Genomic DNA, 12,575 nt, shown 5'->3' on the forward strand with positions numbered 1-12,575 from the left:
AAAGAAAGGATTAATGCAAAAATTATTAGACATTGTGGGAGGAGGATCTTGAAACTATTCTACAAATTTCCAATTTTGAAAAATCCCATCAAATTCATCGATATGGAACTTATAGATGATAAAGACGTGGACACAATGGTCGCACTTTATTGTAGGAATTAGAGTTGCCACACTGAACCAATTCAGTTGTTTGTTGAGTTAGCTGATGTGGAGCCAACTGAAGATTTCACTCCATTAAGTGAAGAACATAGAGTTCGAGATTCGTGTACGGAGGTTCCGAGAGCGTCTGTTGATAGGCTATCTTAATGCTCCATCTACATCTAATAACATTAACCCAAGTCCTCATTTACAAATACATCAAGTGGTAATTGAGATCGATACAAATGGTGATGATGTATATGATAATAATGGTCCTTTTGATGACGAGGTTGAAGATTATAGTGATCCCAATTTAGACAAGGTCCTGGATGATATCGACGACGAATGTACGAATGATGATGAAAATGTTACACTTCTTCAGTCGGGAACCCGAGTTGAGGCATTGTCATATGCAATGATTCTAGGGGCCACATGTGAATTGTATATCCTGATACAGCGCATGCATCTAAATTCCTGAAGTACCCCTAATATACTACCTGCTCACCAATTGGCAGCAGATCCCAAACGTGAGGAGTTGTTCATAAACGAAAAATTAGCGACTAAGGAAGATTATGTATTTTCCATTAAGCGGTATGACATGAATGTGTCGATTGACTACAAAGTCACCATGTCTAAACAAACATTGTATATTAGGGAGTATTGGAGGTCGATAGAAGGGTGAAATTGGTGGGTACGAGCCACATTTATCTAGAGGTCACAAATGTGAGAGATCTAAAAATTTGTGGGGCCCCAAACATGCACTTTTACACATATAACACAAGATTACCACAAACTTTATACCAAAACTATCTCCAATTGCATCACGTCAATGGTGAAGGACATGCCAACCATTCCTATTTTGGTACTGATTGCCAAAATACAAGAATGATTACAGTTCCGAGTGTCATACTGAAAAATATAGATAGCTAAACAGATGATCGTGGAGTAGTTGTATGGAGATTGGGATTCGTCGTATAATGAACTATAGGGGTAGACAGCTGCTATGCGGGAGTATGTGCCAGGGACTGTGTAACACCCCAACTCTGGCAGGTACAAGGTTTGGTTTATAGTCCTAAGGTAATATGATTGGTGGAGTAGACTATGCCTAAATGCCTCTTTCGGTGAATGGGGCGGCGTATACAATTATGTAGTTAAGTTAATAAAGGTTTATTGTCAGATGGCTATATTAGTTGGAATAAGACTAGAGGTCACATAAAACAGTATTGAGAGTTTAAGTTCATGTCAGGATTATGGTGTAACCAATTAATTATGGTACTATGCAAGTTAAGTTGCAAGGTAAGACGGTCAAGAATCAACTGAATGTGAACTAGAATAGTTAAAATGATAAGGGAATAATCAATTAGGTTTCTTGGAAATTGTAGACTTTTGATAAGACAATTCAGTAGTGATGTGACATTTGTCAAGTTCCAATAATGACTTAGATTATAATAATAGATATTCAAGTTTAGGAAATGAGAGTTCTCTTCTTTTTTCTCTTAATATAAGGTTATCTGAGGCTTAAGGAATCAAAGGCATCTTTCTATGTTGAATTTTAGATCCTAGATTTATCAGTAATTGCTCCATATCAAGGTAATTTTTATGACTCTACATGTTGTGCTATGTAAGAATAGGTCAGAATGAGTGCGCAAACAGTAAGATGAAGGAGTAAGGCTTTGTATGGGGTTCATCTAGGTTTGAAATGATAGTATGGTTACTCAAATGAACTTTAATGGTGTTCCTCTATTTATTACGCAGTGGTTGCCAGCTAAGTCTCTAATGCCCAATTCTTAGACTGGAGTTCAAACTACTATCTGTGGTTGCCAGCTAAGTATTTATCTGGAGTTCAAACTACTATCTGTGGTTGCCAGCTAAGTCTCTAAGCTGACTCTTGCATGAAATAATTCTGTAGAAACTAATTGGATAATGAAACCGAAGCTAGAAAAGTATAGTATGATGGTAATGTAACTGTATGAATGATTGTTGAAATAGAAGGTGTGGTATGATATGGAATCTGAGAAGTATAGGTTTGGTCACATATGTTTCTTAGATGTGTATCATGGGGCATGATCTATTAAAAGATGAGTGTGATTTGTGTTAGTACACGAATGGTCTATGAAGTGAGTCTGTGTCTATCTCAGCGATATTGTTTAAATGGGTCCGTCGGGACTTTGAACACAATCTCTGAAAGGAAAAGTCCATGGCCATGGCCCCATATTGTGTAAGACCATAACTAGGCTATGACATCATATGAAAAGAACTAAAGGAAGGTGATTACCTAATGGGGCTCTCTGCATGTCCTAGGACGATGATGGGCAAATCTGGCATAACGTGGGCTTAGGAAATACATTCATAAACATGTCAAGAAAGAAATGTCTATATGATGCAATATGAAAGGAACGCCTTTGTGGCAAATCATGAAGGGATAGCCTCTATGGTGAACCTTGCAATGATAGCCTTTATGGTGTGTTATGAAAGAAAGCCTTTATGGCAGAACATGAAAGGAATGTCTTTGTGGAAAACTTTATGAGGAAACGCCTTCGTAGCGCACTCTCAAGAATCGCCCTTGTGATGAACGATGAATCAATAGATTAGGTGGCAAATTTCGACCTAATAGTCTTTGTGGCAAAAACCTATAAGAACGATGTACTAGTGAAAGTTGAAAACAGTGTCCTTGTGTCATATCCTAGTAAGGCGAAATAGAGTTATAGAAGAAGTGATGGGTAAACGTAAAAGAAGCGTATTCTAAATAAGGATTTTTCTAACCATACATTAGAAGAAATGTACTTGCTATGTATAGGTAATCAAACATGAGTTATGGAACGATGGCTTAATGTCATGTATACTAGGGTAAGGGTGATTTAGTTGTATGGACCTTTGTAAAAGAAATGGGTAAAGACTTATGAGAGATCAAATAAAAAGAGGCAATTGGTGTACTGAATATATTGATGGGTAAGAAATGAGTTCTGAGCAAGGCATGGTATCTGACATGTAAATGAGAACAGAAATTGAAGGAGTATTTGCTGTGATTAAGTTGAAGGTTCAAAACGATAGAATAATTTAAATAAGTTACCAATTAAGTTGTGTAGAAATGATACAGGAAAATGATGTTTTCCTCACTAATTTCTTATGAACTTATATGGGTGTGTGTTTTGTTACAGGTGAATTAATATGAGTTTGTGCCAGGAAGAACAATGCCAAGGCTACGCTCAATGAGTGACGTATTAGGTTGTTATGCATACAGAGCAAGTTTGGCGGCATGTTCAAAGACTAGGACATTCCTTAGAAATTTACTTGGGTATTTTCATGAATCAGGGCTTCAATTTAGATATCATTGAAGTTTAACTACCTCATGCTAATCTGTATTTATTTAATTTACTAACTTATGTATGTTAGCTTGAAATTTGTTAGTTATAATCATCTGTAAATTGTATAAGTAGGTTGTATTCATGTGGTAATACCCAAGATCCAGATCTGGTTAATTGGATCGGGTTAAGGGTGATACAGACTATCATTAAGTTGTAGACATGACCTTATTATGACTCGAACAACTAACTATATCCGAGAAGAAGAATTTTCCACCAGATGTTCTGGACAGTCGATCCATATGTGTGGGCTTTTCCCTTCTGCAAGCCGCTTGTGCAGGTTGATGGAACCTGGCTATATGAAAAATATACGTAGATCCTACTTATTGTGGTTGCTTAAGACGAGAATCGAAACTTTCTCCCAGTAGCATTTTCCATTGTGGAATCAGAGAACATGGAATCATGGGAATTCTTTCTAACGAACTTACCGATGTATGTTGTTAGATACGGAAATATTTGTACCATTTCTGATAAATCAAAGGGACTAGTTACGATGATTAGACCTTCCGGTGTTTCGTGGAGATATGTTTACAAAATCTGACAAATTGCCTCTAATTTCCACTGAGATTACAAGAATACAGACTGGTGGAAACAAGTAGTGAACATGGGTAAATTTCAGTTTCAACATATTTTTAAAATGTTCTTACTACTTCTACAAATTATCTAAAAAAGGTAACATGTCTTCTTGGATTACATACACAATGTACGAGCTAGAACAACACCTTTCCAGGTGAAGGCTAATCAGGCTTGAGGGTGATATGCATGGTGAAATGAATACTCTTTTCCGAAAGTGGTTGGGTACCATGGAACTGTGGAAATGGGCTTAAAGTTTGACGTGCTAAAATTGATGGTTCGATGGTGTCGTCCGAAGGGTAAACCATTATGGTGCCCGGTCTTGGCGTTGAGGGTACTCGCGATGATCATTGTTATCTTCACTCAAAACATTGTTCATAGCATCCATCGGCGAACCTTGGGGTATGCTAAACATACTCGAAAAATCGTATGTCCTAAAGGTTTGCCCAAGAGAGTGAGTACTGGGGTGGTAATGGGCTGAAGATATCAATCATCATCAATGATCTCGGATTCGAATGATCAGAATTGAAACCAATAATCTCCAACTAATATGTGTCCTTGACAAACTCGGAAAATAATTATCTACCCCCAAGTCTATATGATAAGAACTACCTCCAGATTTTGTATAAGAATGCTCACGTTTATGTGCAGGAGGTGGATGTGTTAGGCGGTGGGAGAGGTGCCCTTGTTGTTGCATATGTGGAAGGACTAGCATCGATTTCCCACCAAATGAATACAGTTTCCCATTCTTGACGTACCAGCATTGGTTCTCCTTCGAGGGTCGCAAATAAAAAGCAAAATTGATCCGAGGTCTTCGCCTCATCTAGTCATTCCACAATACAAGATATTCTTCATACTCTAATGCCCAATTCTTAGACTGTTTCTCCCTCTTGTTAATTCTGTGGACATCCCCTAAACTTTGTGGAACATCCAAAATATCTTGTATGTACCCAAACTGTCACAATACTCAATCCCGGTTGTACCACTCGATTGTTGAGAAATTCAGCAACGGTGCGTTAATGCACCACAAGTGTGAGCAAACAGGGGAATAATAGCCACAATGTTCGGGATAGAATATGGCATCCAGATGAACTGCAAAATTAAAAACATTGTTATAGTAACATGAGTCAAATAACATAAATAAAGTAATTACATGTCATGAATATTAGAAAATTTTACCCCCTCTCCGGCATTTTTCTCAGTCATCTGTTGGTAAATCGGAAGCATATGTGACCTCCTAATACTTGGAGAAGTACTCCATTTACGAAAAAAATAACTAGTTAGAACAATTTTTCATAAAAAAACAAAATTCTTGATGTAATGCTTAAATTTTTTCACCTATTCACAAGTGGGAAAACGTGTGTTTGGTGACTAATTGATGCCAAAGTGGCATCCTGTATAGCGCTTAAGACTGCAGCAATCTCGGACACCCGTCAATGTCCACAGAATGGTGCTTTGTCGCCTGACAAGCTCGCGATACAATGTTTCTAGTACTGTTGTACCCGAACTGTATGAACGAGCAACTGTCAAATCAGATAACAGGGGGCAAGTACATCAAGTAGACCTTGTTGCTCTTTGCATCTAGCATAAGTACATCCTCTATCAAATGCATTATATATGCTAGAGTGACACACATCACCTCTCGCTTAGTGGCAATACTTGATAAAGTTTCAAAATTTCCCTTCAACCATGAAAATCTCAAACTCGTAAATTTATCTCCACCATCATTCGGCAAGCATCCTAGTAAGTGATAACAAAGCGCAGCTAGTTCGAACATTGTACTTACACCTGTGACCACACTACCGTCAATCTGAATTTGAATCCGGATGCCTCCAAGTATGGCATAAGACATTCATCCAACTGATAGCTCGGACTGTTGACGCGGGTCCTCATTACGCAGTATGGACCCTGACCATATTAAATTACCGCATTAGTTAATATATCCCAATTAAATAAAAAATGAAAGGTAACTTTATAAGGGGATCCGTGAATAACAACTAACATTATTATCAGCGCATTAATCGTATTTGATGTGTGATAATTTTATGTAATCAAAGAACCTATTTGGATACCTGCAGTTTCAAAAAAAAAAATTATCGCTGAACAAATAAACAATAAACAAATAAAGAAAATGAATTTCGTACCATTTGTTATTTTTTGAAAACATTAATAATATTTTTACCCATATAAATAAATCAATAACAACATAATTTTGGATACACTAATGTAAGTCAATTTTTTTTTTAGAAACCATCTAATATTTAACTCTAATGTAAGTCGCTCAAGCATCTCATTTATTTATTTTTTTCATTTTTTATCCCAATAATAAATTTTTTATTACCAAAAAAATACATATGCATCGGCATGTAGATATACATAACATATATTCAACGTATGTGAACTGTAAAAATTTGTAAAGCCAATTGAACTCAATTAATTAGTATTCAATCAATTTAATGTAACATGTATAAATTAATTCTATATCAAAAATTGAATTATTATGATAATTTCTCTAGTTGAAGAAAAGCAAAGAACATGTTTTTCTCTTATAAAAATAGCATCTGGGATTTAATTTTCTGAATAAAATTTAAAATTAATTTGATAATTTCTCTATGGCATCTTTGGAATTTTTTACCACAATAATCCAAAATAAAAAAAATTAAATACTAAAATGGATCACTGTACAAATTTGTAGAAAACGACTCATTTCGGTATTTATTATTGTAGCAAACGATCCATTTTGTAATTAATTTGTAAGGTAACCCATTTTGGTATTTAATTATTATTTCTTTTGAATCATTGTGGTAAAAACAAATAAATAATAAAATTATAAATCCAACTAATAAATAACACAACACCACATATCCAGACAAATAATAAAAATTACAAAACAAAAAAATAAATAAAATTTACAAATGTACCTTCAAACCCAATTAAATTACTAGTTCCAAAACCACAAAACCAAACAAATAATAAAGAACCCAAAACTTTAAATAAATAAAAAATTACCTTTAAAATAAAATTTTTTGTTGCCTCTCATCCTTCAAAAACCATAAAATTAAACAAATAATAAGTAATCCAAAACCATAAACAAATAATAATAGTTACTAAAAAAATTACCTTTAAAAGAAATTTGGCAGTTGCCTCTTCTTCTCCTTAAATCCACAAAATCAAACAATTAATAATGAACCATAAACACAAAAAAATAATTAATTAATTACTAAAAAATTTACTGTTCAAAACACTCTATTGTCTCATCCCCTTTCAAAATCCTAAACACTCTTCTCTTCTCCCTAAATTGTTACTTTCTCTTGAAAAAAAACACCTTAAAACACACATTTATTCTCCTCCCTTCTTTCTCCTAAATTAATTTCTTTTTTTTTTTCAGCTAAACCCTTTTCTTTCTCTTCTCTCTTCTCTCCCTAAATTGCTATTTTCTTCTCTTTCTTTATAGCACAATGGCTAAGGGGAGGGGACCATGGTTTGTAAGGTCCCATTTTTTTTCCCCGTGAAGCCAAATTCAAGTTGTTAGAAGGAAATGGAACCACGTGATTGATGGGTCACATCTGCCACAAGAGCAACCTGACAGGTTGCCACCACCCATTCATTATCGCTTAACCCCTATCCTTCAACCACTAAAAAAATAATTTTCCAAAGACTCATATTTAACTCATATAAGCATACAAGTGCTGCCATATACGGTCCCTCCATCCCTAAAACATTAAATTTTTTTGTGTAACGGCCTAATGATTGGGTAGGAAAAAATGGGTGGTGTCGCCAACATATCAAGCACTACCCTTCGACATTATTCATTTTACCCCATTTTTGGTAAATAATGTCATGGGATACTATTCTAGAATATATTTAATTGTTTTGGATTATTAGGATAAAAAAGGCCCTTTTTACAATAATGAGTCTAAGTAGTAGTAATTAATTAATATATTATGATAAACCATAAAATAGATTAATGAAAGAATTTAAATAACTAAAATAAATAAATAATAAAGAAAATAACAAACAACTAAAATCAATAGACCAATTGGGAATATTAATTCGCTTTAGGTTTTGTAATTAACTTTAAATTAGGGTTTTATGGTGGATTAGCTACAGATTAACCAATTATTACCTCCCGGCCTTTAACTAATTAATCGATTGGTTGATATTCGCTTATCTCCCAATCTCACTTTTTAAACAAGAATAAATTATGATTTACTCTGTTTGACTTATCCCCCGACCTCGCCTAGTCTATGATATCTTCCTAGGATTCTCAGAACTAGGGTTTAAGAACATGTAATCTATATCAACTAACCCTCTTAGAAAAACCCTAAATCTTCAGTCAATCACATCCTCATCCACTCGTTAATCTCCTTGAAGGGATTTAGCAACTCATGTTATTCATAATCTCAATCTTAATTGAATAAATCATGTGAAGAACACGATTGAATCGAAAGAGAAACAAGATTAGAGTAATCGTGGATTTGATATCAAATGGAGAACGGAGATTGATTGGAATAATGAAATATATTGAATGTAACAGCCCAATTTTGGGCCTAGTCAGAATAGTAGTTTCGGAACCACTAACCCGAGGTCGAATAAATTATTTTTAATATTATTTTATGTGTTTTAGAATGATTATATGAGTGCATGAAAATTTTGGTGAAATAATTTTAGCGATTGCATGCTCAATTGCGAAAAAGGATTAAATCGCATAAAGGGAAAAAGTTTTGTTTTTCTAAAAAATGGTGTTAAATAGCTAAAGAATCATAATTCGGGGCCTTCAAAGGGAAAATAGACCCATTTCAATAGGGTGGCCAGCCATAGAGACAAGAGGAGTCAAAAAAGTCAAAAAATTAGTAGGGTTGGTATTTGATGACATTAGCTAATTGAATAAAATAAAAGAAAAGCTATAATATTTTTCTCTTCTTCTCTTCTCCATGGAAATTTTCAGCAAGGAAGGGGTCTTGAAAGCTTGAAATTTTCAGCCATTAAGTTCTCTCATAAGTAAGTGATTTTGATGACTTTTCTTAATAATTTTTGTACTTTTAGGACCCTTGTAGCATAAGTTAACTAAAGAGGGGACTATTTTGCAAAATGTTTGAGAGTTTTGGGTTTTTCAATGGGATTATTCATGTTTATTTCTGAATTTTTATGGAAGAAAATGAATCTTGGTTGTTAAACAAACAACTTTTGTGAAGTAGTTTTCATGGAAACTCTAACTAAGGACCATTTTGCATAAGTTATAAATTATGTGGTAAATGTGTGAAATAATGGGAATTGTGGGCTGCTTCTAGTATAAAAATAATTCGAATAGGCTTGGTTAGTGAGAAAATTTGATAAAAATCGATTTATGAACCTAGGGGTAAAATAATAATGGTCATTTTGCCAAAATATGATTTATGAAATGCACTAATTAATATGATGATTAAATTAGTAAATTTTTATCATTTTAGATCAAGAAATACGAAATTCAGACCTAGACCGGGGAAAGGCCAAGCCAGTAGACTAAAGCCAATTAGTCATCCACTTTTTGTATACCGAGGTAAGTTGTACATAAGTAAGGCAATTTTATCATTATTATGTGTTGAATTATTAAGTTTGCGTAATATGGTTGAAATTGCTTATGAATAATGCATGATGAAATTTAATGTAGTAGAGTCCCGATTGAACCTAGGAATAGATTGGATATCTATGCTATGCCATTTGGGCGATATGAGAGCCAGTGCAAGACCATGTCTGGGACATGGCATCAGCCACATTAAGCACGCTAGTGTAAGACCATGTCTAGGACATGGCATCGGCCACATTATGAGAGCCAGTGTAAGACCATGTCTGGGACATGGTATCGGCATTGAGACGAGAGCTAGTGTAAGACCATGTCTGGGACATGGCATCGGCCTCGACATGTGAGCTAGTGTAAGACCGTGTCTGGGACATGGCGTCGGCCTCGACATGTGAGCCAGTGTAAGACCATGTTTGGAACATGGCATCGACAATTCACCCTCTTGTATAAAGCTTGTCAGATATCCTTTAGTATTTCAAATGGTTTCACAGGTTGTTTTAAAAGCTTATGACAATGATATGGAATGATATAATCATGTTGTGAGTGGTACAGGTTCTTATTCGAAACTCATGATATATGAGTCTAGTTATGTTACCTTGATGGTAATAATGACATGAGTAAGTTCTAGCTATAAAAATGATCTTGGGACGATATTGAAATCTTTGGTTTATGCTTGTGATATATATAAGCATGTAGTGATATTTATCATGTTCACTCAAGAATGTTGTGTTGATTTATAACATTCATGGTTGATGTTTTTACTTATTTATATACAACTTACTAAGCTTTATGATTACTCCCTCTCCTTTCTATTTTCTTATAGTGCCACCAAGCTAGTATCAGGGATCAAGGGAAATTGGAGGCATCGATCACACTATCACTTGAAGCTTTCATATAGCTAGTTTAACAATTGATTTTGGCATATATAGGGACTTGAATCTTTTGTTTAGTGTCTTGCTAGTTTGGCCACAAGGGTTGGCTCATATGATGGATGTGATATTCATTTTGTATAAGTCATTAATGTTGGCTACTATTGATTATTATTAAATGCATTTGATGCAAATTTCTCATGATTATGGTGGTTTTGGTTATATGTGTTATGCTTGGATTGGTTTTGGTTGATGTTGTGTAGGTTGATGCAAGTAAGGGTGGCAAAAAGGCTTGATAAATAGCGTTATTTTTGTCACACCGACAGACACACGGGCATGCCCCATGAGCATGTAGTCCAGCCGTGTGTCCCCTGCACCTTAATTTTTCAAGTCAGTATCATGGTAGTAAACACACGGGCAAAGACAGGGCTGTGTGTCTCAGCCATGTAGATGACACGGCCTAACACACGGGCGTGTGCCTTGGCCGTATGCCCTTAATTGGTTGCTGACATTAGAAACAGAATGTCAAGGTTTTAGCACACGGGCTGAGACACGGGCATGTCATGGTCGTGTGGAGGACACGGGTCATGGACACGGGCGTGTGCCAAGCCGTGTGAAAACCCCTATAGGTTCGAATTGAAAAAATAAATTAGCACGGGCTAGGGACACGGACGTGTCCCAATATGTTCAGGCCGTGTGAGTCACACAGGCCTTCAACATGGCCATGTTAATAAGACACACGAGCGTGTCACCCTTCCACATGGGCGTGTACCCCTGTCAGCTTCAAATTTTACAAAGTTTTCTAAAGTGCACAGATTAGTCCCGAATTAATTCCAAAGTGTGTTCGGGGCTTCGTAAGCCTAGAATAGGGACATTAAGGTATTGTGAAAAGTTTTAATTTGGAGCTAGATTTCATATTAATGAAATGAATGTTTGTATGTGTTTAAGTCCGGTAACACCTCGTATTCTGTTCTAGTGTCGAACTCAGGTATGGGGTGTTACATTGAATATAAGAACAAATAAACTAAAATACTTTGATAAAATAAATAAACTCTTGGATTGCAACCAATTCCAAAAGGAAAAACAAATAGTTTATGAACAGCCGAAAGAAAATTAATCTAATCCTACTCCTAAACTACTAGGGTTTTGAGTGCGTCTAGGATGACTTAGTTACATCAAACCCCTAATGTCTTATTTATAGAAGTGTTGGTAGCCCAAATTAAGTCTTAGCACATCCTAGGTCTTCATATAAAGTCGATTGTGCGGATGAAAATAGCCTTGATATTCTTGGGCGGTAAGTCGACCTGTGTCGTGCCATGCAAAAGCTATGGCGCGATAAGACATGTGAAATTTTTCTTGTGTCATTCATTTCATGCTTTGACATTTCGAAAAGCTTGTGCATCACTCTTCCATTGCTTTCATGTCAATTAGACCTATAAATCTTCATCCTACACACTCAATTGGACATATTAGCACCACCTAAGGCCTGTGTCGACCTATTGGGTCACAACACTCATAAAATATGTTAAAAGAACAATTATTTTACTAATATTTAATTCTAACTACTAGATACCGAATACGCAATATAAACTACTAAATTGGGTATAAAACAAGCTCATCAAGTGTAGAAATAGACCAAATTAACTACTACATTTGATGACAGGTCAACTAGCATCTATAAAATCCTTTCTTTACCACTTTAACAAAAGCTTAAATTTTGATATTTTATACATTCCGTTGTTGTTGATTGAGTTGGTGTAACACCCAACTGAATCGTCAGATGACCAACCCTTCATGATTTCAACTATTATGCAAGCAAAAGTAATTTAATAATTAATAAACAATTCTATAGGATTTTGCTATAAAACATAATATATGAAACAACCTTATGATAAAATTAATCTCTTATAATAATAATTTGTCCAACTAGCTTCATGAGTCTAAATAAAATTTGAACTAGATTTGAAAGGTTTTTATACAAGTATAAAACAGAAGTTTAAACCACATATTGCCCCGGTATCTACACATGTTACAAAACTAAGGGTGACATGCTCACACAAGGCTTTGAAGATT

General features: G+C 35.2%; 1 long non-coding RNA gene across 1 annotated transcript; it reads right to left on the reverse strand.

Moving 5' to 3' along the window:
• Positions 1-4,025: 4,025 nt before the first annotated feature.
• LOC107899411 (uncharacterized) lies at positions 4,026-7,506 on the reverse strand. Its single transcript, XR_001684668.2, has 5 exons — positions 7,194-7,506; positions 7,083-7,114; positions 6,076-6,145; positions 5,253-5,981; positions 4,026-5,165 (listed from the first exon to the last, which is right to left on the reverse strand). It is a non-coding gene; the product is annotated as an uncharacterized lncRNA (long non-coding RNA).
• Positions 7,507-12,575: the final 5,069 nt, after the last annotated feature.

The sequence above is a fragment of the Gossypium hirsutum genome, chromosome A11, assembly GCF_007990345.1.
Source record: "Gossypium hirsutum isolate 1008001.06 chromosome A11, Gossypium_hirsutum_v2.1, whole genome shotgun sequence".
In the NCBI taxonomy this organism is placed as follows: Eukaryota; Viridiplantae; Streptophyta; class Magnoliopsida; order Malvales; family Malvaceae; genus Gossypium; species Gossypium hirsutum.